Source organism: Balaenoptera borealis (assembly GCF_965194805.1).
Source record: "Balaenoptera borealis genome assembly, contig: HAP1_SCAFFOLD_501, whole genome shotgun sequence".
NCBI classification, from domain to species: domain Eukaryota; kingdom Metazoa; phylum Chordata; class Mammalia; order Artiodactyla; family Balaenopteridae; genus Balaenoptera; species Balaenoptera borealis.
In genome coordinates this window covers 174,078-186,679 of record NW_028123696.1, presented here as the reverse complement: position 1 = coordinate 186,679, position 12,602 = coordinate 174,078, and the positions used below count along the sequence as shown (strand labels likewise).

Genomic DNA, 12,602 nt, shown 5'->3' with positions numbered 1-12,602 from the left:
ACGGCGTGAACCATGATGAGCTCTAAGGCCAAGGGCAGGAAGAAATGTGACCAGGCTCTCCAGGAGCCACCCAGGGGCCTCCCCGGGCTCAACAATACAAACTTGGCTGCCGTGCAGACAGCAGCTCATCCCCACGGCGCCCGAACACCCAGCCCCTGGACGGCGAGAGACCTGTTGCTGCAGGTGCCCCGTGGTTGGCTGGTGAGGCCTGGCCCCAGGCGTACGCCACCTTCTCTGGGGCCACCTCTCTGGGTCTGCGGTGGGGTTCTCCTGGGAGCCCCCAGTCACCACAGGACCAACGTGGCCTGTCTGCAGCCCAAGAAGGTGGGGACACAGGTCTGTCCCCCGTGGACATCACCCGCGAGGCCGAGCAAGCACCAGTGGTGTCTGCGGGGAAGATGAAGGGCTCATGCACAGCCCCCATCTACTGAAGATGCTAAACGGGAGAAGCACAGACTGCAGCCACATGCGGTATGGACCAAACGCAAGTGTCCTTGCAGGAACCGATGTCTGAATGTCGAGGCTGTTCCCGGGCCACAGTGAGAAGGCCCAGGCCCCACGCAAGGCACAGAGAGGGGATGGGGGGAACATCTGCGAATCTGAGCTCATCGGGCATCACCCCAGAAGGAGAGGGAGAGAGCCAGAAGGAGATACGGAGGGAGAGGGAGAGAGAGGGAGGTACAGACGTCTCTCCTTTCCCTGGGGGTTCTCTAGTGCAGCCAAGCCTGAAAACCACTGCATTTCGGGAGATGGGTCCTCGTGGAAAAGTTAAATAGTAGCTCATGGCATTATCGACACATATTAAAATGGCCCCAAATCTTGGGGAGTCAGGGAGGGGAGCTGGCGGCTGCCTCGTAAACGAGGAGAGATTGGGCGTCAGAGGAGGTGCCTGCCTCCACCACCTCCGCCGCCGCTGCCCCCCCCCAGGGCCCCGCAGACTTCATCTCCCAGCTGTGGTCCTGGGCTGGAAGGCAGCGGGGAGGTCAGGCCGTCCCAAGCATCAACGTTGACTTCAGGGCTGATCTGAAAGGCGCCTGGTGTTTGTTGAAGCAGAAAAAAGAGAAAGCAGTGGGCAGAGGATGGGAGGGGGAGGGAGCCCCCATCAGCCCTTCTCCCTGTCTCCCTCTCTGTCTCCCTCCCTCCCTCCCTCCCTCTACCTCCCTGCCTCTCACTCTCCCTCCATCTCTCCCTCTGCCTCTCTCCCTCCCTCTCTCCCTCCCTCTCTCCCTGTCCCTCTTGCCCTGTCCTGTCCCTCTCTCCCTCCCTCCATCCCTGTCTCTCTTTCCCTGTCCCTCTCTCCCTCTCCCTCTATCCGTCCCCCCTCCCTTTCCCCGTTTCCATCTCCCTCTCTGCCTCCCTCTTTCCCTGTCCCTGTTTCCCTGCTCTGCTCTCCCTCTCCCTCTCCCTCTTTCCCTCTCCCTCTCTCCCTGTCCCCCTTTCCCTGTCCCTGTTTCCCTGTTCCGCTCTTCCTATACCTCTTTCCCTCTCCCTCTCTCCCTCTCGTGCTCCCTCTCCCTCACCCTCTCCCTCCACCTCCTTCCCTCTCCAGAGAGGGAAGGAGGTGGAGGGAGAGGGACAGGGAGCAGGAGAGGGAGGGGGGAGAGGGAGAGAGGGATAGAGGGAGGGAGAGGGACAGGGAGCAGGAGAGGGAGGGGGAAGAGGGAGAGAGTGATGGAGGGAGGGAAAGACAAAGACATCTCTCCCTCCCTCCCTCTATCCCTCTCTCCCTCTCTCCCTCCCTCTCTCCCTCTTCCTCGCTCCCTCTCCTCCCTCTCCCTCCGTCTCTCCATCTCCCTCACTCCCTCCCAGAGACAGAGAGACGAAGAGGCAGAGACAAGGGAGAGGGAGAGAGGGAGAGGGAGAGAGAGGGGGAGAGAGGGAGAGACGGAGAGAGGGAGAGAGAGAGAGGTCTCTTCCTCCCTTTCCCTCTCTCCTCCTTCTCTCCCTCTCTCCCACTCTCCCTCTTCCCTCTCCCTCCCTCCCCCCTCCCTCTCTCCCTCTCCCCCTCTCCCTCGTCTCTCCCTCTCCCTCCATCTCTCCCTCTCTGGGAGGGAGTGAGGGAGAGGGAGAGACAGAGGGAGGGAGGGGGTGAGACAGAGGGAGGGAGAGGGAGAGAGGAAGAGAAAGGGCGAGGGAGGGAGAGGGAAGGAGGATGAGACGTCTCTCCCTCTCCGTCTCCCTCCCCCTCCCTCTCTCCCTCTCCCTCCCTTCCTCTCCCTCTCCCTCCCTTCCTCTCCCTCTCCCTCTCCCTCTCCTAGAGGGAGGGAGGGAGAGGGAGAGACAGAGGGAGAGGAGAGGGGGAGTCGGAGAAGGAGGTAGGGAGAGGGAGAAGGCGAGAGGGTGCCTGCTTCCCTCTCTGTCTCCCTCCCTCCCTCCCTCCCTCTCCGTGTCCCTGTCTCCCCCCTCTCCCTCTCCCTCTGTCTCTCCCTCTCTGGGAGGGAGAGAGGGAGAGGGAGAAGGAGGGAAAGTGATGGAGGGAGGGAGAGGGAGAGAAGGAGGGGAGAGGGAGAGGGAGGGAGGAAGAGAGCTCTCCCTCTCTCCCCCCTCTCTCTCCCCCTCCCTCTCTCCCTCTCCCCCTCTCCCCCTCTCCCTTGTCTTTGCCTCTCCCTCCGTCTCTCCCTCTCTGAGAGGGAGTGAGGGAGACGGAGAGACGGAGGGAGAGGGAAAGGGAGGAGAGGGAGGGAGGGAGGGAGAGACGTTTCCTCCCTCCCTTTCCTCCCTCTTCTCCCTCTCCTTCTCCCTCTCCGTCTAACTCTCCCGCTCCCTCCATCTCTCCATCTCCCTCACTCCCTCCCAGAGGGAGAGGGGAGGGAGAGAAGGAGAGGGAAAGAGGAGAGGGAAGAGGGAGAGGAAAGAGGCAGAGGAAAGAAGCAGAGGGAAGAGGCAGAGAGGGAAGAGGGAGAGAGGGAGAGGGAGAGAGAGGGGGAGAGAGGGAGAGACGGAGAGAGGGAGAAAGAGAGAGGTCTCTTCCTCCCTTTCCCTCTCTCCTCCTTCTCTCCCTCTCTCCCACTCTCCCTCTTCCCTCTCCCTCTCTCCCCCCTCCCTCTCTCCCTCTCCCCCTCTCCCTCGTCTCTCCCTCTCCCTCCATCTCTCCCTCTCTGGGAGGGAGTGAGGGAGAGGGAGAGACAGAGGGAGGGAGAGGGAGAGACAGAGGGAGGGAGAGGGTGAGACAGAGGGAGGGAGAGGGAGAGAGGAAGGGAAAGGGCGAGGGAGGGAGAGGGAAGGAGGGCGAGACGTCTCTCCCTCTCCGTCTCCCTTCCCCTCCCTCTCTCTCTCTCCCTCCCTTCCTCTCCCTCTCCCTCTCCTAGAGGGAGGGAGGGAGGGAGAGGGAGAGACAGAGGGAGAGGAGAGGGGGAGTCGGAGAAGGAGGTAGGGAGAGGGAGAAGGCGAGAGGGTGCCTGCTTCCCTCTCTGTCTCCCTCCCTCCCTCCCTCCCTCTCCGTGTCCCTGTCTCCCCCCTCTCCCTCTCCCTCTGTCTCTCCCTCTCTGGGAGGGAGAGAGGGAGAAGGAGGGAAAGTGATGGAGGGAGGGAGAGGGAGAGAGGGTGAGGGAGAGAGGGAGAGAAGGAGGAGAGAGGGAGAAGGAGGGAGGAAGAGAGCTCTCCCTCTCTCCCCCCTCTCTCTCCCCCTCCCTCTCTCCCTCTCCCCCTCTCCCCCTCTCCCCCTCTCCCTTGTCTTTGCCTCTCCCTCCGTCTCTCCCTCTCTGAGAGGGAGTGAGGGAGATGGAGAGACGGAGGGAGAGGGAAAGGGAGGAGAGGGAGGGAGGCAGAGGGAGGGAGGGAGGGAGAGACGTCTTCTCCCTCCCTCTCCTCCCTCTTCTCCCTCTCCCTCTCCCTCTCCCTCCAACTCTCCCGCTCCCTCCATCTCTCCATCTCCCTCACTCCCTCCCAGAGGGAGAGACGGAGGGAGAGGCAGAGACAGGGGAGAGGGAGAGAGGAAGAGGGAGAGAGAGGGGGGAGAGAGGGAGAGGGAGAGAGGGGGAGGGAGAGAAGGAGAGGGAAAGAGGAGAGGGAAGAGGGAGAGGAAAGAGGCAGAGGAAAGAGGCAGAGGGAAGAGGGAGAGGAAGAGGGAAGAGGGAGAGAGGAGAGAGGGAGATAGGGAGAGGAAAGAGAGAGGGAGAGGGAGGGAGAGGGAGAGAGGGAGGGAGAGAGGAAGAGACAGAGGGAGAGCGAGAGAGGGAGTGGGAAAGAGGTAGAGGGAGAGCGGAACAGGGAAAGAGGTACAGGGAGAGAGGGAGGCAGAGAGGGAGGAGAGGAAGCAGGGAGAAAAGAGAGAAAGAACACACCGTCTACATTTCTGTCAAATGACACCGGGGATCCTTACACAACCAGGAGAAAGTAACACAGGGAGGCTCTTTCTCAGCTGGAACTGGAACTGCAGACGGGGCCAAACACCACCAGGCTGGCCACACGTGTCCAGCCGCCGCTCCAGCCCCGTCAGCCGTGAGTCCGGTCACCAGGGCTCTGAGTGTCTGCTCCAGGGAGCTGGGGTTCACCCTCTCACCCGGGAGGCCAGGCCAAGAGAGCAGGGCCCCGGGCTGGACACATAGGGGAAAACGCATCCCCACAGGACAGCTTGTGCGAGCAGATTCAGCTACCAGATTCTAGAGGCCCGGGACCACCCTGTGGCCCGTGAAACCCAGGAGCCACGAGGGTCTTGCAACGTGATTCCTGTCCGTTGGACTGTAAAGTTTATGTAGGGAATCTTGGAAACAGTGGTAACAAGGCTGAATTGGAACAAGCTTTAGGCTATTATGGACCACTCTGAAGTGTGTGGGGTGCTAAAAACCCTCCCGGCTTCGCTCTCGTTGAATGTGAAGATCCCCAAGATGCAGCCGATGCTGTCCGAGAACTAGATGGGAGAACACTATGTGGCTGCCGAGTAAGAGTGGACCTGTCGAATGGGGAAAAGAGAAGTCGAAATCGTGACCGCCTCCTTCTTGGGGTCGTCGCCCTCGAGATGATTATGGGAGGAGGAGTCCTCCACCTCCCGCACATCTCCAAGATGGAGAGCCTTCTCCGTCAGCCAGAGCAGGTCCCTTTCTAGATATAGGAGAAGAGAGAGATCCCTGTCCCAAGAGAGAAATCACAAGCCGTCCCGATCTTTCTCTAGGTCTCCTAGCCGATCTAGGTCAGATGAAAGGAAATAGAAGACCACTTTGCAAGAGGAGTGGTGTACAGGCAATAACTTCATTTGGCAGGAGTATGTACAGAAAATTCAAGTTTTGTTTGAGACTTCCGAAGCTTGGTGCACTTTTTAAATGTTTTAGTTGTTCACATTTGTTTGTCTCTTGGGACAGTGACACATAAAGGTGTCATTCTCTATGGTTTGAAATGGGTCCTGGGAGGCATGTAATATGAAGAATTGTTACCTTACAATGTTCCCTTAAGCAAAATTGAACTTGCTTTGAATTTTTGGTCTTGCCTAGACTGATAATAAAACTCTAACTCCTGCCCACCTAAAGTGTGATGTTTACTATTATGGAAACAACACTGGCAAACATTGAAAAGACTTTCTGTAGCTGGGATATGGTATGCAGCTGTAGTTAAGCAAGCAGTCTTTAAAAGGTGCTGTGAACCCAAGCCAGCAGGTAAAAATGAAAGCCGCACCCTTACCCTAGATTAGAGGTTTAAAAATTCCACTAGTCTTCACACCGGACAAGAGATTGTCCAGGGAGTTTAAAATCTAAGAAGTTTCAAGGAAGTTAGTTTACCTTTGAGTTAGGTCATACATCCCCTCTGTGATTGCTGTACATGAATACATAGCTCTTTGTAATATTTTTTGGAAATTTGAGATTATCAAGATACCAATGTCCTGCCAGATTAAGAGTATATTGTAGAGCTGAACTTTGAGTTACTGTGCAATTTTTTTTTTCATGCTGTCATTTGTAATATGTTTTGTGAGAATCCTTGGGATTAACGTTTTGGTTGCAAAAGAAAAAAAGAAAAGAAAAGAATCCGCCTGCCAATGCAGGGGACACAGGTTCAAGCCCTGGTCCGGGAAGATCCCAGGTGCTGCAGATCAACTAAGCCCGTGGGCCACAACTACTGAGCCTGCACTCTAGATCCTGGGAGCCAGAACTACTGAGCCCCCGTGCCACAACTACAGAAGCCCACACGCAACGAAGACCCAACGCAGCAAGAAAAAAAAGACGATACTGGCCAGGTGATCAAGGGTAAAATCGTTTGTCATAAGTCCCGTTGATGGTGTGTATCCTTGATGTGACCTGAGGAGAATGGCATTTTTATCTCTGTCTGGGTCTTCCGCCCCAAACCCCATAACTCCAGACCAACCATAAGAAAACATCAGAAAACAAACAGACTAACAAATTGAGGGACAAAACACCTGACCAGTCCTCCTCAAAACTTTCAAGGTATCAAAACCCAGCGACGTCTGAGAAATGTCACAGCCCAGAGGAGACTGGGACAGAAAAAGGATGTTAGGGGAACACTAGGGAAATTCTAATAAAGTGTGGACTTTAGTTAATAACAATGTATCCATCTTGGTTCCTTAGTTGGATAAACATGTCACACTAAGGTACTAATGAGTTGGAAATAGGGGTACTGGGTCAGGGTCCACGGCACTCTGTACACTCTGTACAGATCTTTGCAACTTTTTTGTAACTCTAAGCTCTTGTAAAATTAAGCAAGTACTGAACAGAGCTAAGAATGTTATTTCCCTGATTTGAACATGCCTGAGTTTCTTTTCATGGTCACATTTTTGCTATTTGGATGTGTCTTGGAATCAGTAGCAAAGGAGAGTTGCCAGCCCCTGGGAAGATGTGGGTGGTTCGCAGGTGGCTTGCTCTGGAGCTGAAGACCACGGTGGGAAGTCTGCAGCCTCGGGCTGCACTTAGAAACATGGGAGGGGATGGGCCAGCTCAGTTAGGGATGGAACCTATAAATAAAACATTTTTCTTTTCCGTTATGGCTTATCACAGGATACTGAATATAGTTCCCTGTGCTAGACAGTAGGACGTTGTAGTTTATCCATCCTATATTTAATAGTTTGCATCTGCTAACCCCAAACTCCCAATCCAACCCTCCCTCACTGTTTCTCCCCCTTGGCAACCACAAGTCTGTTCTCTATGTCTGTGAGTCTGTTTTTGTTTTGTAGACGAGTTCATTTGTGTCGTATTTTAGATTTCACATATAAGTGAGATCATATGATATTTGTCTTTCTCTTCTGACTTACTTCACTTAGTATGATAATCTCTAGGTCCATCCACGTTGCTGCAAATAGCATTATTTCATTCTTTTTATGGCTGAATAATATTCCATTGTATATATGTACCACATCTTCTTTATCCATTCATCCATCAGTGGACATTTAGGTAGCTTCCATGTCTTGGCTACTGTAAATAGTGCTGCAATGAACGTTGGGGTGCATGTATCTTTCTTTCTTCTTTCCTTCTTCCTTTCTTCCTTTCTTTCTTTCTCTCTCTCTCTTTCTCTTTCTTTCTTTCTTTCTTTCTCTCTCTTTCTCTCTTTCTTTCTTTCTTTTTTCTTTCTTCTTTTATTGTCACACGGCATGTGAGATCTTAGTTCCCTGACCAGAGATGGAACCCACGCCCCCTGCACTGGAAGCATGGATTCTTAACCACTGGACCACCAGGGAAATGCCAGGGGTGTATGTATAGTTTTGAATTAGAGTTTTCTCCGGATCTATGCCCGGGAGTGGAATTGTGGGACCCTATGGCAGCTGTATCTGTTCCTGCACGCCTCACATCAACCACCTGCACTCCAATCCTTGCTCTCAACGTCATCTTCGGGGAACCCAACCTGCGACAGGGACCTTGACAAGAAGAAATGGCTCAGGGAAAAGCTACCTGCACGGGGAGGAGATAGAGACCATCGCCCCTGGGGTGCGGAGGGGAGAGTGGGTGCAGAGGTTTGTCATTTCACCCCCGATACTCATCTCAGCCCTCGTGGCTGCCCCACTCTAGGTCACCTCGGGATACAGAGGTGAGCCGGTTAGAGTCCCTGCCTGTGCAGGAATCGGGGCACCAGCGGGTCTGAATAATACTAGTGCAGGGTCTCCCCCGTGGCACTGGGGTTATTCGGGGCGGGTCATCCTCTGCTGAGGGCCCCTCCTGGGCACTGTGTGGGGTTTAGCAGCATCCCTGGCCTCACCCATTTGATTCCAGGGGCCCTCCCTCCCAGTTGTGACAACCACAGATTTTCCCCACACATCACGGAAGAACTGGGTGAGGCGGGGGCAGGATGGCTCTGGGCGAGGACAGCTGTGTTGAAGCAACCAGCCTGGCCCAGGGCAAGGTCTGCCCCAATCCCGTCAGCGCCTGCATTTAGAACTGCCCCTTTCCTCTCCCACCTCCCCTGCCCTGCAGTGGTCTCCGAGACATCATCCCCATGTAATAAATCACACCTTCTCAGTTTACTGTTTGCTGCCCTCGCTAGAACGTGAGCTCTTTGAGGACAGGGATGCTGTTATGTCCCCAGCACCTAGAAGAGTGTCTGCTGTGTAGTAGATGCTTCATAAATACTTGCTGAATAAAGGAGTTGAATAAAGGGATGAGTGGGTGAATGAATGAAGGTTACAATGGAAGGAGGGGGGAGATTCCCTTTCTGGCTCTCGGGGGTTGGGAGATCAAGTGAAAGATCTGTCCTAAATAGGCTGACCAGCCTTCTGGGGTTCCCCGGGACTGAGAGTTTCCCCAGAGTTCCAGCGCTCAAACCTGAGCGGTCCTGGGCAAACTGGGGGCGGGTGTTGGTCACCCTATCTAAACACAGTAACAATTCCAGCTGCAATAGCAATGGCCAATGACCTCTACGGTCTTATTGACCATGCACAGTTCTCTACCTGGCGGGGAAGGGTGGGCCGGGATTGGAATTCTGGTGATCCAGGGCGGGTGAGGGCACACCCCGGGCTTGTGGAGGGGAGTCCAGGAAGGTTCTGGAGGAAGTGACAGTGACACAGGAGGGAGGGAGGAGTCTAAGGAAGAACATCCCACATGACAACCTGTGCCAATGGCCCTGGGCCCAAGGTCACACCTGACCAGGGCTTGCTTTTTTTTTTTTCTAATTTACTTTTCCCCACATGGATATGCAATTGTCCTAATGCCATTTATTGAAAACTCCTTAATTTCCCCACTTTCTATCATATCAAGTTCTCATATATCTGTTTCTGGACCTTTTTTCTATACCATAGAGCTATACGTCCCATCCTTGCACCACTAGGGCTGTTTCATCACTATAACTTTATTTATTCATTTTGTTTTGGCCGTGCTGTGTGGCATGTGGGATCTTATGTCCCTGACCAGGGATCGAACCCGCGTCCCCTGCAGTGGAAGCTCGGAGTCTTAATCACTGGACCTCCAGGGAAGTCCCCAGGGCTTGCTTTGACATCCATGGAATGGTGGCAGGTGGGCACGGGGAGCAGCTGTCTGTGAGCCATCCTGGGTAGAAATGCAGGGTGGAGGGGAGGACAGATGGAGCTGGAGGGGAAGAAGCGGAGGAGGGAGGGAGGAAGCGAGGGAGGCCGGGGGAGAGACAGACAGAGAGTTTCCGGAGACAATAGCTCTGGCCGTGTCCTAGGGCATGAAAGCTGAAAATAGCTCCTAGTGCCGGGAGCCTTGGAGCCGGAGGCTGGGAGCCAGGGTGACTGGCTCTCCTCCCTGGTGTGTGTGTGTTGCGGGGGGGTGGGTGGCTCTGGGCTTCTCAGGCTGGGAATGGGGTGCACAGAGCAGGAACGGAGCAGGGACCCTTCTCTCTGGAACCTCGTGGGCCATCCTCAGCTCACAAAGCTGAGCCACTCCTTGCCCTACGAGTGGGGGGCTTATCCTCCCTGTCCCCTGGATCATACCCCCTCACACACAACTTCCCCGTGTGTGTTCCCAGCAACCAAGAGAATCTGTTTTTAAAAGATTTGGGGGAGGGGGGTAACCATACAAACAAGAGCAGAATGGATACTTTTTCAGGATATGAATGGCTCTGTGTAAGCCCACCCCCAGGGTAACCACAGTCCTGACCTCTAACACTCTTGACGAGTCAGCCTTGGTCTGGGCTTGCGGACCCACGGAAGCTTCCTCATTCCCTCCTTCAGGTCCCGACTCTCCCTCGGCGTCTTTGTGAGAAGCACCCGGGGAAGTGGGACTGCTAGGCTGTACTGCTGCTAGAACTCCACCTGGGCTCCATCAGGCTCCAGCCCCCCGCCCTGTCCACCTAACTGACCCTGAGGCACCTCAACTGGTAGGAGCAGCATCACCTTCCCTCCTGGGACTCGTGATACTTAAGGGAGACACCGAAAGACAAGCCTTTGGCTCCCTGGCTGGCAAAGAGCAGGTACTCAATTGTCATAAGTGTCCGTATCAGTGAGGGTTCTCCAGACAAACAGAATCCATATGGGGTGTGTGTGTATATACACACACACGTACATATGTACAAGCATACAAAAATATACAGCTGTGTACATATGCAGTATGCGTACACACATATACACACATAGTATATACAATACACACATACATATATACACACATATAAAATGCAGTTCGTATATATACAGTATGTATACACACATATACACACAATATAGACAATACACACATACATATACACTATACATACACACATATAAAATGCATAGTTGGTATGTATACAGTATGTACACATACGTATAACATATGCAATATACACACCTAGGTACATATATAGCATACGTATATACACACATACAAAGATATTTAGGTGTGCATATAGACAGTATACATACATACACATATAATATATGCAATACATACACGTACATACATATAGACACACATATACACCTACATATAAAAGCATATAGCATAAAAATATATATGTACTGTATATAGAAATTCATCATATATATACATACATATATCATATATATAAGATATATACACATACATATATACAATGTGTACACACACACACCTATATGTAAATATGCGCATGTACATACACATATAAATTCATACGCAAGTGTGTATATAATAGTATATTCATATATACATATAATACCTAGAAACATATTGGGGGGGGAGGTGTCACGGTACGTCAAGGGGGGGAGTCGAACCCGCCACCCCAGGCCCCGAGGGGTCTCCCCGGGTCTCCACTTCGGTCCGGTGGGTGTGGCCGGGGGAGGGGGGGGCAGCTGAAGACGTGCGTGCGTACGTGCGTGCGTGCGTACGTGCGTACGTGCGTACGTGCGTGCGTGGGGGCGGGTCCACGGGGCGGGAGGCGCTCGCTGCGAGTGAGTGGTTCAGCCGGGCCCCGGCTCATTGTGCTTGCCTCACGCCGGCCCCAGTTGGCAGCAGCGCTGGAGGCCCCGGGCCTGTGACCACAAAGAGGGAGCCGGGGGCCGGACGGGAGCAGGCCGGCGGCGGCGGCGGCGGCGGCGCCGGCTGAGGCCCAGGCCAGGCTCCCTCCCCTCAGCCTCCCGCCCGCCCGCCCGCCTGTCCCGCCCCCGCCGGCGGCGCCCCGCCCCTCCCCCAACCGCCAGACTAGCCTGGTGCGGGGGCCGCGCGCGAAAACGTGGGGGAGAAGCTGAGGCTGGAGTCGCCCGTGGTGGCCGAGCCCGCCGTCTACCCATGGCTGCTGCTGGTCTACGTGAGTGCCGCCCGTCCCCTCTTCCCGGACCTCCACCTCTCTTCCCCCACGGCGCGCGCTGAGCCCACCGAGTAACGGAGCGACTCGAGTCGCCAGACCCTCTTTGGAGCCCCCCTTCCCGCCCTGCCTGGTTCTCCGCGGCCGTTTCCAGCCCCCGCGCGCAGGGTGGGCAGAGGGGAGCCGGGGCCGGCCGGGGCCACAGACTCGGCAGCGGGGACCCCGCGCTTCCGAGGGGCGCCCGAGCCGGTCTGCCGTTGGCCCTGTAGGGCTGGGGACCCAGGTCCGCCCCCCCGCCCCCCGGCCTGGACTGCCGGCGGGCTTGCCCTTCCATACTTTATGATCTGACACGTCGGGTTTCTTTTTCCTGGCCAGCTTTACCATTACCTGACCAGCTTTCCCAGCATCCCCTGATAATGTGTTAGATATTCAAGTTTTAGGGCCCGGTCCCAGCCCTATGGAATCAGCAACTCTGGTGGGGCTCAGTGATCTCTGTTACAACAGGCCCTCCAGATGATTTTTATTCACCTTAAAGTTTGAAAATATCTGCATTGTCAGCTGGCCGAAGCGTCCACCAGCAGGTGAAGGGGAGTGGCGCCTGGAAAAGATAGGGACTAGCCAAGGTAAGTACAGTAGCATTTGCCATGGTAGTAATGGAGAATGCCTTTTCTCCACTGGTTGGCACAGACTAGTATCTGGGAGCAGTGGCAGGGTTATTTAGGATGCTTTACATTGCAGTGTAGAGTGACCGCTGTCCTGGTTTGCCAGGGACTTCCCCTGTGTGAGCACTTAAAATCTCATCCTGGCAAACCCCTTAGCCTTGGGTTTGATAAACTTAGGGAATAACGTGAAATTTAGGGGAAACATGATCTAGGTTTTGGGCAAGTCACAAGTGCTAATTAAAGCTAAGCAAGTATGGACAACATCTAGCCTTCTTTACCCCTTTGCGGGGAGGTAAATCTTGATTGGGTGAGAGGACTTATTGTTAAGAGATCTTTGTAGAAACATCCCCT

The 12,602-nt window shown here is 54.5% G+C and overlaps 1 long non-coding RNA gene and 1 pseudogene across 2 annotated transcripts in view; both read left to right on the top strand.

Annotated features, from left to right (window-relative positions):
* LOC309621484 overlaps nt 1–12,602 on the top strand; it is a 121,480-nt gene that overhangs the window by 28,340 nt on the left and 80,538 nt on the right. The window lies entirely within an intron of this gene.
* LOC309621482 (serine/arginine-rich splicing factor 3 pseudogene) lies at nt 4,661–5,147 on the top strand (annotated as a pseudogene). Its single transcript has one exon. The product of its transcript is annotated as a serine/arginine-rich splicing factor 3 pseudogene (transcript).